We start from the raw sequence: 24,864 nt of genomic DNA on the forward strand, positions 1-24,864 counted from the left end.
GGTGCTGAGTCGATTAGCGAGCAGATGTAAGAGTTCATCTCATCGGATATTTCTCGTAGTATTTCGGAGATCTTGGATGAGCGCTTGGGTACGTTTTGTGTTGAGATTATGGCCATCGTTGGAGCTCGCACTCTTTCTTTTTGAGAGTTCCGTGCTTGTGGACCTCCTACGTTCTATAGGGAGAGGGACCCCATTGTCAGTAGGAGGGGGTTAACGGATATGGCTAACGCGTTCAGGACAAGTTTCTGCCCCGAGGAAGCAAAGGTCAGATATGCTTCCTGCCTATTGAAGGACAGAGCACGAGATTGGTGGGAAGAGGTTGGTAATGATTTGGGTGATGATGATATGGATGCTATGTCACGGGATGTCTTCTCGACCAGGTTTTGAGCTGAGTTTGCGCCGGCAACTGAGGTGCAACAGTTGGAGCGAGAGTTTCTGGATCTCCGTCGGACTACTAAGATTGTAGCAGAGATCACTGCCAAGTTCCGGGAGAGGGCTTTATTGGAACCGCGGTACGTAGAAGATGAGGAAATGAAGAAGGTGAGGTATCATGATATGTTACGGGATGATGTTAGGGAGTTTGTGAGTATTTTAGGGTGTGAGACCCTGAATGATATGGTTTCTAGAGCCCGAGAGCGGGTGATTGATTTGGAGCACCTCAGGAAGAGGGGATCAGAGCAGGTGCATGTAGTGGAGGGTCCTGGGAAGAGACCCAAGACTTCGGATCAGCGCTTAAGAGGCCAGCAAGGCTGAGGTCAGTGCAACATGTTCGGGAAAACGCATGATGGAGTTTGTCGTTCCATGGGTTTGGGCTACCTCAAGTGTGGCAGGGTTGGTCATGTCAACAGGGATTGTCCTTAGGGGGAAGCCCTTTATGTTTTCACTGCAATCAAGTGGGCCACAAGAAGGCCTACTTTCCGAATTTAAAGGGAGGAGCAGTGAGTACGCCTGATCTGGCTACTTTGAGGATCACCGATGGACGAGAGGGTAGGGCAGGAGCCCCAGCGGAGAGGGGTTGGGCTTTGCAGTGTCAGACACGGGAAGTCAGGACTCTAGCAGGCGATGTTGCGGGTATGTATCTTTTGCTTTCTTTTCGGCTTTATAAGTATTTATTTTGTTAGAATCTTGCATCGGTTTGGGTAAGCATATCTTTGGATTCATTTTTTTGCTTATGTTTGGATTATATTTTCAAGAAATTTTATATGCCAATTGCATGCCATGAATTTTTAGTGGTTAGTGAAGGGTTGTTTCTCTTATAGCGGGTTTGGAGTGTTCAGTGTTATCTGGGTTTATAGTCGAGATCGGTTCAGGGGCATTGTGCGGAAGGTTTATGGTCAAGGTTCAACGGTTTAGTTATCCATCATCGCCAGGATTCAGTGGTTTTAGCAATTGTGCTTAGAATTTCTTTTGAGGGTGTCGGGGGAAGTGGTATGTTGCTGAGGTTTCGGTTGGAGCATTCGTCCTTGGGACTTCAAGATTTGAGTGTGATATCATTTTTAAGCATCATGGTTTATCATTGTTGTTGGGATTCAGAAAGTGTTCAACTGGTCTTCAGGGGTTATGTGGTCTTTTGGGATGGTTAGTGATGGAACACTGGCATTAGTAAGCATTGGTTGTCAGCTGATTGATCATTGGAGGGTGAGAAGGATTGGGAACCCTTCAATTCCTGTGTGTTGTGAGAGCTTAGTCGCATCAAAGAGGGGGAGAATTGTTCAGGTATTCAGGATCAGAAGCAGGTGTGAAACTAGGATGAGTTTCGCATCCCCTTCGGGGAGGAAGGCGGCCTAAGTGGCTGTCGGATTGAGGATTGTGTGAGTTTGGAGTTCTGGAAACTTCCAAACATTGGGTTCACGATTTCTTAGTGCTTGATAGCAGGCTTTGGGGAAACCAGGTTGGGGTTCCAGCCAGGACTCGAGTTCAGCTTGGGTGTTTGTTCAAGTGTGTGCTCGACTATGGGTGTGTTCGAATTTACAGATTAACGGTAAGGCATTGGGCGGCCGTTGTGGCTAGGTAGAAGTGTTGTAAGACTGCGGGATGACCCATAGCATTCAATAGTTAGCAGCTAGTGTGGAAGTGTTGTAAGACTGCAGGGTGGGCCGTAGCATTCACTAGTTAGCAGTTAGTGTGGAAGTGTTGTAAGACTGGGGGTGTCCCATAGCATTTATGTAACGCCCGTAGATCCGTGCTAGTCAATTTAGAGACGATAAGCATCAAAAATGACTTTTTGATGGATGATTATTTAGAAGGATTAATCTTAACCAAGTGTAGTATATGTCTCAAGGTTTCCGGAAATATAAAGAATGCCGAAATCCGAGTTATAACGAAGAAGTTATGACCTGTCGGAGTTTCGCGACAAACCGGCACGATGCCGAATGTCGTAAAAAGTGAGTTTTTGATAAACTACTTTTTAGCCTTAGTAATCTAAACGAAACTCGTAGTATTTGTTAAACCGAGAAGTTCGATAAAAAGAACGCCCAAATCTGACTTCGTATGAGGAAGTTATGATTTTTCGAAGTTTCAGCTTAGCAGTAGACAGCTAAAAACTCGAATTTTAGATCGAGTGATTTTTAGCCGACACTACCTAAAAGAGAATCGAAGGTCTCGTCATTAGTAGCACAATGGTAAAAAGTCTGACGAAAACGGACGTCGGATGAAGAAGTTATGAATTTTTAACGGATTTCCTGTCCCGATCTGTTAAAAATAATAATATAAAAATTAAAGTCAAAATTAGCTGACAAAATCTAAACGAAAGTTCTAGAGCGTAATTTTACCTACGCGTGCATATAAAGAACGTCAAAAACGGAGCTCGTATGCGAAAGTTATGGATTTTAGAAGTTTTGGCACGAAAATCGAGAAATTATTTTAAAATTCGAGAAAATTTGCATAGGCCACGTGATCCTCGCATGCTTGGCTCGTGCCCGACTCACGTGTCGCATGCTGATTCGATCGAGGGTGTGGTCCAATAGGCTTCCGACGCGCATCGCTGCTGATGCCCCGTGTCCGAGGTGCTGGCCTAATCCGAAGCCGGCACGTAGCCTCCTCGCATCTGAGCCTCGCCGAAGCTGCCACCTGGTCCGAACCTCGCAGCCAGCAGCCTTCCCTCCGGATCCGAGGCTCGCATCTGCTGCTGCGTGGAGCTTCCTCAGCCATTGATCTTCGGTCTCGCAGCCTATAAATAGGAGGGTGCGAGACCTCCCGGGTATACTTTGAAAATTTGTCATTTTTAGCCCTTTTTTCAATATTTCTTTCATTTCAACTTCCCCCGAAGCCCCGGTACTTATTCCAAAGCCCGAAACACGCCCCGAGATCCCCGAGAAGCCCGGAAAATTTATCTTTTCGGTTTTGAAGCCCGACCTTTCGCAGAGCCCGGTTTCTCAATAAAACTCCCGGTTTTATTAGAAACGATCGTTTTAGGAAACGAATTGCTGCCCGATTTTCATTAAATCGGGTGAGTGTGTAGCCACTTTCATCTTACACATAGATATGAAGTATTTTATATAAAATACGTGATATGTGTATATATTATTTTATATAAAATACGTGATATGTGTATATATGTTGTTTGTTTATTTGAAATGGATGTTGAATGAATGTTTTATACATGTTTAAAATGATTTAAAATGTATATATATTTTATCTTCAAATATGTTGGGTAAAACATGGGTAGATAAAGTATGAGGGATAGAAGTACAGTATAGATGTACGTTGGTAGCTATGAATTTAGTACAGTATAGATGTACGTTGGTAGCTATGAATTTAGTACAGTATAGATGTACGTTTGTAGCTACGGATTTAGTATGTTGGCAGCTATGGACTTAGTGCTTGTTGTATAAACCTTGGCGACGATGTGACTTTGTGCCTATTAGATAAACCTTGGCGACGATGTGAATTCGTGCCTATTAGATAAACCCTGGTGACTATGAGACGTAGTGTCTATTGTATAAACCCTGGCGACTATGTGACGTAGTGCCTGTTGTATAAACCTTGGCGACGATGTGACTTCGTGCCTATTTGACATAAATTGCTGAGGGAAAGCAATGTTGTCACCCCCGATGTTTGTTTTATTTGACATAAATTGCTGAGGAAAAGCAATGTTGTCACCCTTTTGACATAAATTGCTGAGAGAACAGCAATGTTGTCACCTCGATGTTTGTTTGACATAAATTGCTGAGGAAAGCAATGTTGTCACCATTTTGGTTGTTTATTTGACATAAATTGCTAAAGGAAAACAATGTTGTCACCTTATTGGTTGTTTTATGTTAGGTTGTTTTGTTTGACATAAATTGCTGAGGGAAAGCAATGTTGTCACCCTGATGTTTGTCTTGTTTGACATAATTTGCTGAGGAAAGCAAAGTTGTCACCTTATTGGTTGTCTTGTTTGACATAAATTGTTGAGGAAAACAATGTTGTCACCCCTAATGAAAATCCTTAGGCTAGGTCCCTTGTGATAGTTGTTTTAGGGACGTAAGGTGAGGATAACGGGAATGGGTAATTAGGGTTGTTTTTGGTTGATGAAATTAATAAATTATTTGTTGATTGATAAACTTAAAGAGTTTATTATTTATTGTGGGTTGAAAACCCTATATGCTCACCAGGCTTCCAAGCCTGACCCACTCAGCTTTTTATATTACAGGTAGTGGACCCCGAGCATAGTCGGATGATGACAATGAGTGATTTTTGGATTATAGGCCAGTAGTTGTAAATAACTGTGTAAGGCTTATAATGTCTTGTTTATGCTTTTGATCTGTATCGGAACATGACATCCCGAGGTTTTGTTATGAAATAAAAATATATATTTCTTAAAGAAAGGTTATGATAAACTTTTATCATGTTTTGTTTTGGGGACCAATTCCGCAACATCTTTTAAAAAGATTTCTCTGATTTTATTTTAAAAAGCATAAACGGAATCGGTCTTTTCTGGCCGTGAAATTAGGGATGTCATAATTTACTAGCGGTCAGTTAGTGTGGGGAGTGTTGAAAACTGTGTGGTGGCCCATAGCATTCACCGGTCCCTATGCAGCGGTGAGATTGTGGCAAATCTGTGATTTACTCACGGATTTCTTCAGATGGTTTAGGCCAAGGTGGGTTTGTTCGCAAGGCTGTGGGAGGGCTACAGCAAGTTTGGAATCAGGAATGGGTAGGTCGCGGAAGACTGGGTATGAGGTAAGAGTACAGTTGGTCCTGTAGCGTTCAGTTTAGCATCGGGTTGGTGTCATGATGGTTCGAGTAATTATTGTCAGTCGAGGTTTTCCTTCGGATGTCACGTGGGACAACTATGTGAGTGTCTTTTTGCTCAGCAATCGGGCGGGAGTCTGGAATTTCAAATAGGCAGCCAAGTTGGAACCAGGGAGGTCTCGGCTGCTTTGGAAAGCAACTAGGAGGCGGTATGATGTTTCGAGCAGTAGTAGTGATTTCGGATTCTTTGTGTGTGGTGTATTTTTTTGATTGGAAAAATGCTTAGCCTCTTGCAGTGGGATTAAATAATCTCAGAGTAATTGATTTGACCGTGTTGCACAGCTCTCGTTTAAGTCTAACCGTTGTAGGGATGGATCTTCAACTCGAAGGATTATCTGAGCCATCTGTTAAGTATGGGCGGTCTGCATCTGGTTATGGTCAGTGAATTAGTTCTGTTGGTAGCATCGAGATAATCAGGGTTGGAAGTGTTATGTTTGGTTTGTTATTCGTTGAGAACTTGGCATGGAGTTGTGTCAGCGTGGGCGGTCTGTCGGGGAGTCAGACCAATGTAGATTCCCGGTATTGGAAAGGGTAGTAATGGTTTCCTTCGGGGGCTCAAGGGTTATGTTTCTTCGGGATGGAAGTTCGGTTTAGGTTCGGTTGTCTTGGGAAGGTCGTTTTATGCGCAAAATTTCCGGTTGCGTTCCTTAAGTTGTTTGTTTTGATACGGATGTTAGTAAGGAGCGATTTAGAGGACGAAATCTAATTTAATTAGGGGAGATTTGAAACAATCGGTTTCAGATTTACTTCTTGATTCGGGGTTGCGGCCCAATCTTCTGTGGTCATGAGCCTTAGGGCCTTGGGAAAGGAAGAATTTGGCCCTTATCGGGTGTGGCTGTTATGGTCTAAGTGATATAAGTGTTCGATTGTGTCTACAGAAGTCAAGGGTATAACCGTAATTTGATATTTTGGTTTTTTATGGATTTAGGGTTTTGTTCGGGAGGTTTTAAGGCTTTGCGGTGTTGTTAGAAGTGTAAGGTTTCTCGCTACCTTTCCGTGGATATAAGGTTCGTTGGAAACGGACCTAAGATGAGGAACTTATGGAATTTTGAAGATATTGGCTGAATTGGCCCCTAATGGAAATAGTTGACAAATTGGTCCCATGCATGCAAGGAAGGAATACGTGTGCCTGGGTGAATACACCCAGCGTAAGTTGGGGGTACGCCCAGTATAAGTTTGAAAAGTGGACATGGGCGTTTGGAGTTGTACGCCCAGCGTAATGAGTTGGATCCTAAAACCCTAAATTTTAGGGTTGGCTCACTATTTAAACTCCTTAAGTCCTAGGTGTTAGCCTCTCTTTCATCCTCCATTGTCCTAAAACCCTAATCTCGTACCCTAGCCTCATCCAAGAGTGTTATGAGCTCTTTATGTGCATCTTTGGTGGGTTTTTGGTGAATATTCAAGTGTGAAAGCGTTGTGCAAGGTGGTGGTTCAAGGGAAGGCTTGTGGATCTCGACTCCTTGCTCCATTTCTAGCTCATTAAAGGTAAAGAGTTCTAACCTTGCTCATTCGAAGTTGAGATCTAGGATTATGTGAGTTTTGGTCCCATTTTGACCTCATGGGTGAGATCTAGTGGTTGGACACCACTCTAGGAGCTTTGAGTTGCTACCCTTGGCATTTTTGAGGTTATAAGTTCTTAAAGTTTCCACGTTTAAGGTTAAAAATCATCCATTCATGAGTTTCCATCCATTGAAAATAGAGTGTTGTTTCTTGAGGTTGGGTCCTTTTTGGGACATACAAAGTCCCCAAGTTCATGACTATATGGTTCCAGATGTTGATTAAGAGTTGGATCTGAGACTTGGACTTATGATCCTAAGTAATAAGGGCTTAATGGATTTGTTTAGCTGAATGGTGTCGTACGCGGGGCGTACATTATGGTAAGTTGAGCGTACGCACGAGTCAATCCGTTTCCCAGCCAGTCAACCTGGTACGCGGGGCGTACCTGGGTTACGCCAAGCGTAAGTCATTCAATGCAAATTTGGGCTTCTTTCCAATTTTGGGCTTAAAGGCTGGGTTGGGCTTATTTATATTTCTGGGCTCTTTTATTTTTGAGGATTTTATTGAGATCTAGTCTTGTTATTGGACTTGCCTTGTTGGATTTAGGATTGTGGTTTTGGGCCTTAGTGGGCTCAATGGGCTTGAGCCTCGTGGTGTTTTGGGCTTTGTTCTTTGGGCCTTTTTGCCCCATCTGAGATCAACCGTTGAATTAGGGGAGTTTTTGGGCTTAGGATAAGGCCTATATGGGGGTTGGGCCCAATTTGGAAAATTAGGCCATTAGTGGGCTTTTATGGAACTTGTAGTTTTGGGCTTGTTTGGTTTTAGGCTTGGGCCTTTGTGGTGAGTCCAGTTGGGCTAGGGGTAAAATGATCATTTTACCCCAAGTATGGATTATGGATCATAGTTTGGAACCCAATTGCTAATTGGGTGTTATTTTGGCATTGATAGCTCGGGAAGTCGTCAAGGCAACAATTAGGGATTTCTTTCGGTGAGCTTCTGCATTCAAGGTGAGTCTCCTCAATATTTCTATGGGTCGCAGGCACCAATGGTGGCCTATTTGATTTATGTATTGTACGAAGGCCCGGGGGTGACCCTTGGCAGTTTGTATGAAAGACCAGGAGGCGGCTCCAGGCAAACTGTATGCAAGACCAGAGTCTGAACTCTAGCATTTAGTTAGTTAAGTAGTGTAGATTGTATGCTAGTTGTCTTTGTGATGCTTTCATGGAAGACCTGGAGGTGGCTCCTGGCACTTGTCTGTAGGAATGTGGCCCCCGGCCTGGCAAGGAAAACCACGAGGCGGCTCGTTGCATAATGGCAAGACTATGGTTAGCACATAGCACTTTTACTGATTGATTGGATATGTTTGATATGTTTGGCTCATGGTATTGTATGGTATGTGGTATTTTGGGGAACCCACTAAACTTTGTGCTTACAGTTTGTGGTTTATGATTTCAGGTACTTCCGGTTTGAAAAGGGAAGGGCCCGACTTGATCTCAGCGCACACACCTATGTTTTTCCGCAACTTATGATTTTGGAATTACTCTGATAATTGTTTTAAATTGGAGTACCTTAATGTTTGGATAAATGTAAATATATGTTTGAATCTATATATTAAAAATGAAATGTTTACCCTTGATTTTGGGATGCTACACATATTCACACACCTTTTTCACGGGCAACACACATTGCCTTGAAAGTTCATCAATATTCATAAAGTTATTATGACATTCCGAGAATTTTAAAGACATTCAGTTCTCTCTATTCCAACTCTTATGGATAGTCATTACTGTTTCATTATTAAAATTTACATTGTGTACTTAGTTATTGAAAGTTAGATTTTATTTGGGCTATATAAAGAAATATATACCCTAGAATGGATAGAGTATTCACAACTATATAAGGAAATATATACCCAAGAAGTAAAAATCGGACGAAATGGAGACAGTATTCATAAGGGTAGGCTTCTAAACCCACTTTTTGAATACCTTATCTCATATGTGAATGTGTATTGCATGATTATTTGTTTAAGAAAAATTTGGCAGCATTCCCCTTAGCTCTCAATTATATAAAGAAATATACACCAGAGGCAAGGAGAAAATGGAAACCAAATTTTTCTTAACAAAAAATCATGCAATACAAATTTACATACTAAATGAGATAAAGTATTCAAAAAGCATTCCCAAAACAGGGACAACCCGAAATTAATTTCTAAATCAATTACGAACGGGTATTTCTAGGTGCTTGATGATTATAAAGAAGAAACTTAAACTAAAAATCTATAACTCAACATATTTTAATACTTTTGTTAATTATAGAATCATACGTTTGTTTATTTTCTATTATAGCAACATACTTTCATGACAATGTACTTTTATTAGTTTTTTTGCTATTAAAAACATAAAAAAGAAATTAAAATAGAATGCTTTAATAAGCAAACTAATAAAAGTATGTTGCTATTAATAACATTTACAGTTAGGTTATCTTTAACAGCAACATACTTTTATTATTATTTTTATTAAAGCATTCTATTTTTACTTGTTTTCTGTTAGTGGGTTGTATTTATAGCATCTTTTTTTGTTTTTTCTATTATAGCATTGTAATTCAAATATTATTTTGTTTTTTTTCTATTATAGCATTTTACTATAAATATAAAAAAGAAATGAAAATAGAATGCTTTAAAAAACAAACTAATAAAAGTATGTTATGATTAATAACCTATAGATTTAGGTTTTCTTTAATAGCAACATACTTTTATTAGTTTGTTTATTAAAGCATTCTATTTTCATTTCTTTTTCATATTTATAGTTACAGCATTTTATTGTTGTTTTTCAATTATAACATTGTACTTTAAATATTATTTTATTTTTTTCTATTATAGCATCTTACTTTAAATATAAAAAAGAAATGAAAATAGAATGCTTTAATAAACAAACTAATAAAAGTATGTTGCTATTAATAACCTTTGTAGTTAGGTTTTCTTTAATAGCAACATACTTTTATTAGTTTGTTTATTAAAGCATTCTATTTTAACTTCTTTACATATTTATAGTATTAATAACAACTTATTTTAGTTTTTTTTTTTGAATTGTGGCATTATACTTTAAATATATTTTTTTATAACATCGTACTTTTAATAGATAAGACAATCATACATATTATACACTTCGTACATCCAAACTAGTAAACGTAAACAACTAACAATCATACATATTATATATTTTAGACAAAACTGCAAAAATGGTCCCTGTGGTATGCATTTTTTGGGGGTTTTAGTCCAAACCTCGACTTTTTTGGCTTTGTGGTCCTTTTGACCATGTTTGTACGTCGATTTGGTCCCTCGTAAATTTGAAATGACTATAATGCCCTTCTGATATATTTTTTTATATTTTTTCTATTTAATTTAAATAAAAAAGAAAGTATATAATCATTTGGGCCCACATCTCTCTCTCTCTCCCCTGTGCAAACTCACTTGCGATGCAACCCTTGTTCACAATCGAACTTAAAATCGAGTACAAAATTCAGATACAAAAATCAAACACAAACCCAAACCAAAAATTTGATGAAACCTAATGATAGAATCCCAGGAAACAAATGTTGCAGATGGCGATTTCTTTGCATATGGGCTAAATAGATTAACATAGAAGATGAAGGTCTCGCACACAGCGAATCCAAAATGAGATCGATTACTTCATTATATGTCTCCCTGTGTTTGTGTGTTTTGATTTTTAGTGTGTATGTGTGTGTTTTGTTCCAGGGGAAAGAGAGGGAGAGTGTAGGGGGTGGCTACTGGTGGTGGGTTCTTTCTATGATGGTGGTTGGTCTCCATCTTCTCCATTGAATCTGAAATTGATGGGTATGTGTGTGTGTGTGTGTTTATCCATGTAAACAAGCAGTAGAATCCTTCAACCCACAGTGAATAAACCAAATTTACACCAGATTCAACCCAAACTTGAACACCTGAATGGGACAACAAATTCGTAGAAGATGATGAGTAAGGATATTCGCTCAGTTTCAATTTGCAAGATACACACGATTCACAGATCCTAAAATCGCAAACGAAACCAAATCCCAAATGAAATTGGGAGTCGCGAGTGTGGGATGAGGATAGTGTCTATGTTGAGGGTTTTTTGAGGCGGAAAGTGATGGGTTTTGAGCATTCTAACACTTCCTATGTGCACATGCAACCCTAATAACCTTGAATCTATGTTTTCTCTATATACATGCAAATTTCTTTTCAAGGTTATTTCCTAACTAGCATGGCATGGGGATTACATAGAACATAAAACTAGTAGAAATACATACCTTGTTGTTGCTTGGATTCCTTCAAGACTTTGTGAGCCTAGCACCCCAAATGTTGTGCCTCAAATGCTTCACACAACACCACAAGACTTGGAATAACTTGAGAGAATACTTCTAGCACTCAAAATCGGTTATTCCCTCTCCAGTAACACTAGGTCACGATTTTGCTAGCCATAGGGTTCCTTTTATAGTGTTGTCACAATTAGGGTTTACACATGAATGCCCTTAATTGTCATGACTCTTGATTTCTCATGACCCATGGGTTTGTAACTCCCATGGACTATCCATGGAGCTCCATATGGTTATAACCAAACCCATAAACCATGGATCATTAATACACCATAAAAGAATTGATGATTGTCATAATCAACCCTATATATTTAATTAGTCTCACTTTGATCACCAAATTAATACTAGATTAATACTTGATCAATACTAATTAAATAATACGATTATTAATATATTAGAACTTATAATATATTAACAATCATAAGTGCCTTATTCTCTCATCTAGTCTATCCAAGTATTGCAATGCCATGCAACCCAAATGGACCATGTCGGGTCGGGTCAAGTACATACCAAATAAAGTTATGGACTTAGACACTATATCCAACAGTCTCCCACTTGGATAAGTCTAATAACTATATTTTCAAATATGACTTCAAAATCCGACTAGCAATCGTAGCTCTTTCAAAGTCTCTCGGAACTGAGATGATGATGATACGCCATTTAAGATAAGCGATCATATAATCCTCTGTTCTCATGATATCAGCCGGACAAACACATGGAACATGGTCTTACTTATTGTCCAGCATTTGTTTCTCGATATCTGATTTGTTTCGACATAGAACTAAATTGAACACATCAATTAGGTTCTGACCGGGCCCGGTACATAGGTCAAAACCAAATCATCGAGGGGCCCAGATATCGCTTCTATTTCTAGAAGGAACAGATAAACTTCGACTGATATGCTTGTACTAACTACTTGTTGAATTATTCACAAAGGCACGTTTTATGACATTGAGTTACCAATGCGTTTTCGTGCAATCAATGAATAACCAACTCATAGTCAACAACTCATATCTCTAGGTTTGAAGATTTATATGATATTACCGTCTCACGATCACTCGAGATAAATTCCATGAAGTGATGCAAGTGAGCGTGGGTTGGATCCAATACTCAGCCCTTGTGAGTACTCATGAATGTTGTAGCAACCATTGCATTGTCCAAAGCACTTTTAGACAAATCATACAAGCCAAATTCATGACAGTCTTAAATCAATACTTACTTCCAAAGTTTGACTGACTGTGGATGGTTTGAATAATAACATAATTATTCTGGAAGTAAAAACATGCAAAATTGAAACATAGTAAACAATCAACACAAGATAGTAACACCTTACTCATAACAACTTTTATTTATCATCAAATGTCAATTACATTTTACAAGTTTCAGGAATCTAATTATTGAAACTAATATCATCCTTCAGCCCAATGCGCCTCGCATGCTGTAAATGCTTAACCCTGCTCAGTCCCTTCGTGAGGGGATCTGCCGGGTTCTCATCTGATGATACCCTCTTAGCCACGAGGAGTCCTTCTTCTATTCGATGTCTGATGAAACAGTATTTTCTGTCAATATGCCTAGATCTCCCGTGATCTCTTGGTTCCTTAGCCAAAGCAACCACACTTTCGCTGTCACAAAAAATTTCCATTGGCTCCTTTATAGCTGGTAGAACTCCAAGGTCTCCGATGAAGTTCTTTAGCCATATCGCCTCCTTAGCTGCTTCACTTGCTGCTATGTACTCTGATTCACAAGTAGAATCAGCTACTGTCTCCTGCTTGGAACTTTTCCAAGTAATTGCCCCTCCATTTAGGATAAAGACCCAGCCTGACTGAGAGCGGAAATTATCCCTATCAGTCTGGAAGCTAGCATCGCTATATCCTTCCACTCTCAAGTCATCACTGCCTCCGAGGGTAAGGACCCAATCCTTAGTCCTCCGTAGATACTTGAGAATGTTCTTTACCGCTGTCCAGTGTGCCTTGCCAGGGTTCCCTTGATATCTACTGACCATGCTCAAAGCAAAGGCCACATCAGGGCGAGTACAAGTCATAGTATACATGATCGAGCCCACATCGGAAGCATATGGTATATGACTCATTTCAGCTATCTCAGCCTCTGTACTCGGACTCTGAGTTTTACTCAGCTTGGCATTACTCTGGATTGGTAATTCTCCTTTCTTGGAATCTTGCATACTGAACCTCTTCAGCACCTTATCCAAGTAAGTACTTTGACTAAGTCCAATTAGTCTCTTACTCCTTATCTCTCAATATCCTTATCCCTAGGATATAGGCAGCTTCCCCAAGGTCCTTCATAGCGAAACACTTCCCAAGCCAGGACTTAACCTCCTGCAAGGTTGGGACGTCGTTTCCTATGAGAAGTATGTCATCCACATACAACACCAAGAAGCTAACTATGCTCCCACTAGCCCTGACATACACACAAGACTCATCCTCACTCCTAGAAAAGCCAAACTCCTTGACTTTCTCATCAAAGCAAAGATTCCATCTGCGAGATGCTTGTTTCAATCCATAAATGGATGTATTAAGCTTACACATTCTATTAGGGTATCTTGTATCGACAAAACCCTCTGGTTGAGCCATGTAAACATCCTCAGCCAACTTTCCATTAAGGAAAGCGGTTTTGACATCCATTTGCCATATTTCATAATCATGAAATGCAGCTATGGCTAACAATACTCTAATAGACTTAATCTTAGCTACTGGTGAGAAGGTCTCATCATAGTCAACTCCCGGAGTTTGAGTAAAGCCCTTCGCAACCAGTCGCGCTTTGTAAGTATGTACCTTCCCATCCATGTCGGTCTTCTTCTTGAAGATCCATTTGCACCCAACTGTCTTTCGACCTGGTACATTGTCAACCAAGTTCCAAACTTGATTGTCATACATGGACTGAATCTCGCTGTCCATAGCCTCCTTCCATTTAGCAGACTCAGGGCCTGCCATGGCTTCCATGTAATTTGCCTCCCACTGTCCGCTTGGCTTATGAATTCTCTCTCACGAAAGACTCCTCTTCTTGCTACAAAGACCACATTATCACTGGGTCTGTAGAAGAGGTAACCAAAGGATCTATGTGGGTAGCCGATGAAAATACACCTCTCACTTCGAGGTTCAAGCTTATCATGAGTCTCACGCCTCACGAAAGCTTCACAACCCCAAATCTTGATGTGGTCCAAATTGGGAATTTTCCCAGTCCACATCTCGTGAGGTGTTTTGGCAACCTTTTTAGTACGGACTAGATTAAGGATATGGGCGGTAGTCTCTAAGGCATACCCCCAGAAAGAGATTGGTAACGAAGCTCGACTCATCATGGAACGAACCATATCCAGCAAGGTTCGATTGCGCCTCTCAGCTACACCATTCAACTGTGGTGTTCTGGGAGGTGTCAATTGTGAGACAATCCCACATTCCTTAAGATAGTCAAGGAACTCAATGCTAAGATACTCTCCTCCCCGATCGGATCGGAGCATCTTGATGTTCCTGCCTAATTGATTCTCGACTTCCTGCTTAAACTCTTTGAATTATTCAAAGGTTTCTGACTTATGCTTGATTAAGTAAATATATCCATATCTACTGTAATCATCAGTAAAAGTCACATAATAGCGATTAGCATCCCTTGTAGCAACTCTGAAGGGCCCACACACATCCGTGTGTACAAGGTCCAACAAACCTTCACCCCTATCACAAGTACCTGTGAAGGGTGACTTTGTCATTTTTTCCAAGTAAACAAGACTCGCAACTATCATCTGACTTGAGGTCAAATGATTCCAAGACTCCAGCCTTTTGGAGTTGGCCTATGCGCTTCTTGTTAACATGTACAAGACGACAATGCCACAAGGATGCTTTATCCAAGCTATCTGAAGAATCAATATACAACACATTATTTCCTAGATTGTCTACAACATTCACGGCTTCATATACACCATCACAAGGTAATGCTTTAAAGTAAAATACATAATTCTAATAAATATTAATAGCACCATTTTTATTATCAAATGAAAATGAAAAAACTTGTTTGTACAAGCCATGAAAAGAAATAATATTTCTCGCCATTTCGGGCGAGTAACAACACTTATTCAAATCTAACATTAACCCATTATTAAGCAATAAAGAATAAACTCCTATCTTGGTAACAGGTGATGCTTTCCTGTTGCCCATGACTAAGTTTATCTTCCCGTGCTCCACTTGCTCACTTCTTCTTAGTTCCTGCAAATCAGTACAAATGTGAATACCACAACCTGTATCAAGCACCCAAGAATTAGCATTAGATGAGTTATTAGACAATATTGTGTAAATACCTGCATGGGTGGGTTTAACCTTCCCATCCTTTACATCTTGCAGATATTTAAGGCAGCTTCGCTTGAAGTGTCCCTTATCCTGGCAATAGAAGCACTGTGCTTCCTTTGGGTTTGAAGAAGGAGTAATGGGACCTTTCTTTGTCCCACTTGAAGAGGAACCATCAAGAGTCTTACCCTTGGTACCCTTCGAAGGTCTTTTCCTCTTCTTACCCTTTCCCTGCCCAATAGCCAGAACAGGGGCTGTTGAAGGAGTAGAAGTAGCAACCGCTTTACCCTTAAGGCCATTTTCAGCTGTCCTTAAGAGTCCTTGAAGTTTGCTAAGTGTGACTTCCTCCTTGTTCATATGATAAGTCATACGATACTGATCATAACTTGGAGGTAAGGAATGGAGAATGATGTCAATCGCCATTTCCTCAGGAAAGTCAACATTTAGCTTCAGCAACCGGTCAACGAACCTTTGCATCTTCTGCAAGTGACCGGTGATGGGTTCACCATCCTTCATCCTTGCGGTTATCATGGAGGAGATGATTTCATACCTCTCCTGACGCGCGCTCTGATGGTACCTTTCCATCAGATCCAGGTGTATCTCATAGGGGTAGAAATCTTCATAGGATTTTTGAAGTTCAGAAGTCATGGTGGCCATCATGATGCATGCTACTTTAGTAGCATCCTTTTCATGTGCAACAAACTCCGCAAACTTTTCAGGAGTAGCAGTGGCTTCACTTACGACCTTAAGCTCCCTATCGAGGACATATTCTTTGTCCTCATAGCGGGTAATCATTCTGATGTTTCTGATCCACTCATTGAAATTGGTCCATCATAGATGACCTTACCACACAAGTTCATAAGGGAAAAGGAGCTTGTTGGGTTTGAACCAGAAGCATTGTTGGAAGACATCTGAAAGGAAAGAAAGACAAGTTTCATTAGATTAGGAATCCTTAATAATTCACCCAAATGAAATATTAAGGCTAGGATCCAACAAACTATTTATAGTTGGAAGAGGGATGCCGTAATCCATACTATAAAATATTTGAAGGTAGGTAAATGACGATTTACCAATTTCCACCATAAGAACGAAATATTTTATTATTAGGTTTTATTGGTTTTGAAACTCCTAGATCTTTTGAGATACATTGAACTTTTCAATGGCATGTTTGAATCTCGATTGTGCCCTCTCAAGTTTGTGACTGGGATGCCGAGGATCACAAACAAGGTGTGAATAACCATACAAATTGACTTGGTACCCTCAACAATATTACCTAATCGATGTGCCGGTTAACCACACACGCTCCACCGATCTATAATAAAGTCAAGTTACCCTTTGCCACTCTTACTAGTCCATGTTAGTGTGCCGGTTAACCACACACGCTCCACTAACGACTTGGTAAGGTACAAAGTGTAATTTTATGGGCTAGCACCAATTTCACATTTTCCTAAAGTAACTAAGATTGGGAATTTATAATGTATAGTTACTTTATAATTCATTATACTTTTAACGAGTATTTAAAGTCGTATCCTACCCGTTCGGCTAACGACCCTCCACCGATCAAGGAAGCGGTGGGTGAGAGTGGACACCCATTAACTCACCATTTTATAGGCAACAACCTTATACCCCCCTTATAGACCGGCTTCGTGAATGAGGCCTACTAACGGTAAGAATGACATATTCTTATACATATCTATATAATAAAATTATAATAATAGTATAAGTGTTGATTTTTTAAACTTTTTAAAAATCTAAGGTTTAATTTGGAATTAAAGTATTAAAGTGTAAGACTTTTCAAATTCCAAAACTTGAGGGCAAGATTTGAAACTATTCCAAGTCTCTTCAATTTGTAACTTATGAGTTTTAATGGTTCATAAAAATGAAGACTCTTCATTTTATGAAACCTCTTTAGTTCTTTAATCACAATTTAAAGAAGTGACTTTTGGTTATCCATAACTTGAGGACAAGTTATGGACACCATCATAGCCATTAAGATCATGAATTAAACACACATGAACACAAATTCATGTCAAGCAATTTCAAGAAAATCATATAAACATATACAATACTTGAAAATTGATAAAAGTCATGTAAAATGGGTTAACATAATCATTATCATTTTGAAAAACTGATTTTACAAGTCCAAAACAGATTGGGATAATGATCTTAATCCATTCTCAGCAACAAAACTCGAAAAAACTGCCCAGCACGCTCCTACTCGCCGAGTGCATTATTCTACTCGTCGAGTAGGATGAATTTGTTCATGGACTCGGCGAGTCCTCCCCATGGACTCGGCGAGTCCAGTCGTCAGAATGCATAATTTTCGATTTTTAAGCAGTTTTGCATCAAGTATACAGAAAACAATCCTAGGCTCTGATACCACTGATGGGTTTTGAGCATTGTAACACTTCCTATGTGCACATGCAACCTTAATAACCTTGAATCTATGTTTTCTCTATATACATGCAAATTTATTTTCAAGGTTATTTCCTAACTAGCATGGCATGGGGATTACATAGAACATAAAACTAGTAGAAATACATACCTTGTTGTTGCTTGGATTCCTTCAAGACTTTGTGAGCCTAGCACCCCAAATGTTGTGCCTCAAATGCTTCACACAACACCACAAGACTTGGAATAACTTGAGAGAATACTTCTAGCACTCAAAATCGGTTATGCCCTCTCTAGTAACACTAGGTCACGATTTTGCTAGCCATAGGGTTCCTTTTATAATGTTGTCACAATTAGGGTTTACACATGAATGCCCTTAATTGTCATGACTCTTGATTTCTCATGACCCATGGGTTTGTAACTCCCATGGACTATCCATGGAGCTCCATATGGTTATAACCAAACCCATAAACCATGGATCATTAATCCACCATAAAAGAATTGATGATTGTCATAATCAACCCTATATATTTAATTAGTCTCACCTTGATCACCAAATTAATACTAGATTAATACTTGATCAATACTAATTAAATAATACTATTATTAATATATTAGAACTTATAATATATTAACAATCATAAGTGCCTTATTCTCTCATCTAGTCTATCCAAGTATTGCAATGCCATGCAACCCAAATGGACCATGCCGGGTCGGGTCAAGTACATACCAAATAAAGTTATGGACTTAGACACTATATCCAACAAAAAGATCTCCAGCGGAGGTTATCAATATAGAGATCGGTGGTCTCTTCCAAGTGAGAGAGAAAGATGCTTAAGTGTGTGTGTTCTTTTAGTTTCTAGAGAGAGAGAGAGAGGGCCCATATCTTTATTTAATATATAAAAATACTTATACAAAAAAAATGGAAAATAAATCTAACAAGGGAAATCCAGTCATTTCAATTTTTCAAGGGACCAAATATGCGTAAAAACATGGCCAAAAGGACAACGAGGCCAAAAAATTCGGGGTTTGGACTAAAACCCCAAAAAAATGCATACTATAGGGACAATTTTTGCAATTTTGTCCCTATAGTTTATACATCCAATTCCAAACACTTTATATGTACTTAAACTAGTAAACCTAAAAAAATAACAAAGTCATACATATTATACAGTTTATACATCCAAATCAAAACATCTTATATGTACGTAAACTAGTAAACCAAAACAAATAACAAAATCATGCACATTATACATTCCAAACATCGTATATGTACTCCTCAAAACAAAGCAACAAATAACAAAATTGTGCATATTATACATTTTATACATTCAATTCCAAAATCAGGATACATACCTTTGCCTATTTAAAAAAAATCAGAAAAACATGAAAGAACCCCCAAAACCGGAAAACTTCATCGTTGTGAAATGCCACCGGAATACAACCAAAAATACGAAATCTCATGTCTATGGTGGTTTACTAACCAGAAAATAGTCCTAAATTCAGAAAACGAAACAAAAAATGCAAACACTAAAAATCGAAACCAAATTCAGAAAAACATGACAAATAGGGACATTATCGGTTTACATGCTGCCCTTTAATGGTGGTCGAAGACGAGTGGCAGAGTCGACGGAGATTGGTGGCCATATTTCTACAAATTGAAGCACAACAAACTCAAAAATGTGGCTAAAATCTGTGAAATTTGCAAAGATAAAATGACAGAAGCAAAATACCAGTGACCTATCTGTTAAATCGCGTCGGTGGTGCATTGTTGCATGGTGGTGGCCAGAGACAGGTGGCGGTGGCATAGGAATTCAACCAAAAAAAGTCAAATTTGAACCCAAAATGTGTGAAATCACGAAAACCATAATGGATGATGTTTATACCGGTGCAAGGCGGTGAATGAGCATCGGAAAAGCTGTCGCCGATCGAGAGAGACATTTCACTTCCTGTGCGCAACTGTGAATAACAAAGGTTTAAAGTACTGAAGACTTTAGCACCCTATGCCGACGATATGTCATCAGTATAGGGTTTACGAAAACGATGTTGTATTGAATTTCAGGCAAAAAAAAAACTAAAAATAATTATATGTACCGACGACATGTCGCCTGGACACATTTTCATGCGGATAGGCATATATATATATATATATATATATATATATATATATATATATATATATATATATATATATATATATATGTCGATGAAAAATGGTCGGTATAGCTTTCGCGAAAACGACGACGCTTCTTTTTTCTAGAATAGGGGATAAAGTTAAATGGTAATTATAATTTACGCAACCTATACCAATGACTTGTCATCGGCATAAAACCACATAAAAGATAATTGTTCCCAACGAAGCTATGTCGAGGACATGTCGTGGGCATAGATTTTTAGGTCAAACAAAATTGGTCAAAGTCGGCATAGGTTTTCAGAAAACCACATACAAGATTTATGTATTTACTAAATTTTCAACGATTCACACATGCTTTTTATAATCACACATCAGGGTTGCAATAAATGAGATGTATATTTTATAGTGTCAATGACCTTAATATTTTAGGTTGGAGGAATGGGTTGTGACATGTTAGCACATAAAGTGGGGGACTAATTATGGTATATTGAAAGTGCAAAATGAAGGGTTTTTTGAAACTAAAAATGATCTTTTTACAAAACAATTTATAAATGGAAAACAAAAGACTTTAAAAAAATAACTAGTTTATTGTTAGACCATTTTAATAAAACCGCCAAGAGGATCCAATTACATGAACTAGAAATATTGTAACAATTCAAGGATGTTAAGAAGACAACCTTTAGAGCCTTTGATCCATTTAGATTTGGAAAGTTGATGACGATAGCATAAATTCAAAAATAGAATTTGGCCATAATGTATCATCCATCAAGATTAAGGCACAATGGAATGCTAGTTCCATTCTTGTATGAAGTACTCCTTAAGACTTTAAGTGCTTAACACAGTTAAGCACTAAAGGAGAAGCTCTTCTATACACCAAGTTTTCAACTAGCTTCAAAAGACAAGAAGAAAAGGGAGAGAGGAGATGCTCTCGGCTATGGAGAACAAAAGAGCAAGGATCAAACTCAAATGAAAGCCTTAGGCTCTCTTTTATACCCACACATCATGTCCAAAACCCATACCTCTACGAAGGTCAAAGGCATGGAACATTTACAGCAGGTATGTGTAAGAGTGAAACTTGTAAGCAAGCTTCAACCACTTCTCCACTACCTATAATTTTAGAGAGAGAAATAAGAGAGAGATAGAGAGAAAGAGATAGAGAAAAAAAGAGTAAGAGAGAGAGAGAGAGATAGTAGACTAAAGTCAACAACTACTTTAGTTAGCGTAACTAGAAAAGTTAAGTAGTGACCAAAAACTTGTGCATGACTTATTAAATCATACCATATGATATAATAACTAGTTTATACTTTCTTCAATTATTATTTTCTCAAAACAATATTTATTCTCTAATTAAATAAAATAGTTTATTCTATTTATTAATAATCATATTTATAATAAATATATTCAATATGTGCCAACTTGATAAATATGTGACCCTATAGGATCATATGTTACTAGCAAATGTCATTCAATAATGTCTCTTAAGTATATAGATCCAACAATCTCCCACTTGCACAAGATTCATTATGGATTGACATAAACAGTAGTTGGTGTCTAGCAACGGGCATCTACAAAGATACTACCTTTATCAAACATCACTCATAACTACGATCTATGAAGTGATCTTGATGTGGGTCATGTCTAATACTTATTCTCTAATTAAGTCCCTATGAAGTTGGTAGCAATGCTTTTCTATTTTCATCTCCATTAAAATCAACTAATCCATTCATATTATTCTGACCACATAGGTGCTCCCATCAGTATGAACGACTATGAACATTTAGAATAACCATGTTATTCAAGGATTAAACATGTTAATATAGAGCACAACAAGTATTTAATGAAAAGACGATATCTAATATATCAAGGAATTACAATATATGTTGCTTATATTGTTCCGGTATCAAATACTAAATTTTAATCAAATCAATCCACTTAGAACAACAAGGTCCTATTGCATGAACGTGACTTTCATGCTTTCATTAATGAAGGAACTTCATCAAGTAGATTCGACAAACTTGATTTGTATAAAATTTGTGAATACTAACATTTGTTGTTATATATATATATATATATATATATATATATATATATATATATATATATATATATATATATATATATATATATATATATATATAGAGAGAGAGAGAGAGAGAGAGAGAATACTCTTGAGAATGTTTCATGTGCTTAAAATATAACTTAGATACCAATACCGCCTAATGGAATTATTAGTAGCCATAAATGAACTAATCATTTAAGCATCTTCATATGTGGTTCTATGAATAAAAATGTATTCTAACTCTATAGTGTAACTACAATTTTAAATCTACATGGAACTTCTATACATGTAGCTTTATCTTCATTCATAACGAGGACATGCCCGATTATGATCGAGAATAATCTCAATATATTTGGAAGTTTAATATATGTGTACACATAACTTTACTTCAAATACTCCACAGATCAGGAATATTTCTCTAGTTCTTCATAAGAATTTTAGCATGTTCCTATCATTGGTAACATGACTTATCTTGGATTATACTTGTATTTATTTTTTATGCTCCATTCATAGGTCTTATCTATCCTTTATGCATAACATGACATATATTATTAACCCAATTGTAGAAACATATGTAATACAATCATAATATCTAGGTCAATCACTGTACTAGGATTCTGTGGCATGCTAAAAATCATGTCATGTGGTATTGACAATGTAAACTCTCTTAGAGTCTTATATCTTAAACTCTACAGTATCTTGACAATTAATGCAACTCTTCTTAATTTTTTATGTTTCCATGATCTATTTATAGAGATCTTAATTCCAAGAATTAGTATGTCAACTACATACAAGACTAAGAATGTTATTATGCTCCCACCAGCTTTGTAGAAAACAAAAGACTCGTCTTGATTTAAAAATGTTAGGTCTAAATTTATGGTTTATACTTTGCTTTTCTAGGTCTTTATGGGTTTCGGTCTAGATCCGAAATCCCCAAGAGTTTAATTGTTGTTTGGACCGAAATCACATGTGATTTCGGTAAGGCTATTGGGTTTTCGGTGTGGGCTTTGTACTTTAGGTACAGATATATAAATTGTATTATTTAAGCGCGTGAAAAGGATTAGGATGGGAGTAGAAAACGTTAAGGAGGGGCTTCCATTGTTTTGATCGTGATTAAGAGAGAAAAGAAGAGAGAATGTGTGTTATCAACATCCTATGTACCAGACTATATTGAATATAGTGTGCATTTGAAGATTAATCATCTTGTGTTCTTGTTCTTCTTCTCTATTCTATCGTGCATCATTCCCTTGGTTGGGATTCCGAACCATCAAGTGAATCTGATTGATACATCAAAGCTAATCTGCGACTTACAAGTGGTATCAGAGCTTGGATCGTATCAATCAAATTGGCAAGATATTAAACGTTTTTGACGTTTTTGAATTGTTTTGGACGAAATTTTGGCTGTTTACTCTTCGTGTTCTTCATATTTTTTAGTTTTTGATCGAGTTTAGCTTTAAAAATTGAATTTTTTTTGTTTTTTGTCGTAATTTGCGAAACCCTGGTGGCTAATTTCGGTCTCGTATTAGAGTTTCCGTAGTGTTTTCGACTAGCAGCGAGTTTGCGGTCAGCAGCGATTTTGGTGGAGCGTCTGCGAGGGTTTGCGGTGCGAGCGTTCTCGGGTGCGAGGGTTTTCGGCTTCGGAAGATTTCGGTTTTCACGTTTTCGGCTTCGCAGGTTCTCGGTCCGGAGGTTCTCGGTCAGAAACTGTTTTCGGTACGAGACTTCTCGGTGTGGATGAGAAGCGTCGCGATTTCGGTCTAAAAATCAAAATTTTGGTTTTAAAGCCTCGTTTTCGGCCTAAAGTTTTAACTTTCGACTTTTGGCTTCCAAGTTTGACTTTTGACTTTCAATTTTGACCTTTGACTTTCAAAGTTGACTTTTGACTCTCAAGTTTAATCTTCGACTTTTAACTTTGACTTTCTCGTTTAACTTTCAAGTTTTAACGTTTGACTTTCTCGTTTGATTTTTAATTTTCAAGTTTGACTTTTGAGTTTTCAAGTCAAAAGGTATTTTTGGTAAACAATGAGTTCCTCAATCACCAAGGTTAATGAAACTTCATGTTCTAAGTCTTGTGAAGCTACAATTAAGCTTCTTCGTGATCAAATTAATATATTATGTACAAACAATGAGGACCTTAAATATGAAGGATATACTCTTAGGAAGGCCCAAAACCCTTAAAAGAACAACTAGAGGCCAAAACCAAGGACTTTAGAAAACTTCAAGAAGAATATAGTAATAAATGTGAAAACTATAACTATGTTAAGAGACAGCTTGCCAGCTTGACTGAGGAGCTTGACACATTGAAAAATAAATTTGAAAATGCAAATTTTAACTTCAAAAGTTTGATGTGTCAAGTAAGAAAGTTAAGACTATGATTGAAAAACAATTAAAATTTAAAGATAATCAAAATAAGGGTCTAGGGTATCACACTGTTCCACCTCCCTTCAATGACAACTATACCCCACCCCTTGAAATCAAAGAGGAAGAGACACCTGCTCAGTTTGGTCCGCCCCCTGTACTAGCTTCAGTTAAGACTGAACAATCAGGCCCAACTGAGAATATTGAGGTGAACGATACTGATGATTCTACTTCATGTGCAGGTAAAGTAGTGGAAGATGAGAACAAGAAGAACATAAACAATTCTAGTTATGTAGATTCTATTGATTGTCAAACCAATGTCTCCTTGAACTCTGAAGTGTGCTTGTGGGAACAATCAAAGACAAGGCATGGGCATGCTACCAGGGACAGGCAGAAACAACTTCTACATGAAGAAACAAACTTGTTTCCACTGTGGAACACTTGGACACATTGCCAGAAATTGTCCAAATCGTGCATATGTTCGCTACTATGCACAAGGATGGCAGAACACGCCAATAGGGAGATTCTCCAAA

Source organism: Lactuca virosa, chromosome 5 (assembly GCF_052849685.1).
Source record: "Lactuca virosa cultivar CGN04683 chromosome 5, Lactuca_virosa_CGN04683_v6, whole genome shotgun sequence".
Classification (NCBI taxonomy): domain Eukaryota; kingdom Viridiplantae; phylum Streptophyta; class Magnoliopsida; order Asterales; family Asteraceae; genus Lactuca; species Lactuca virosa.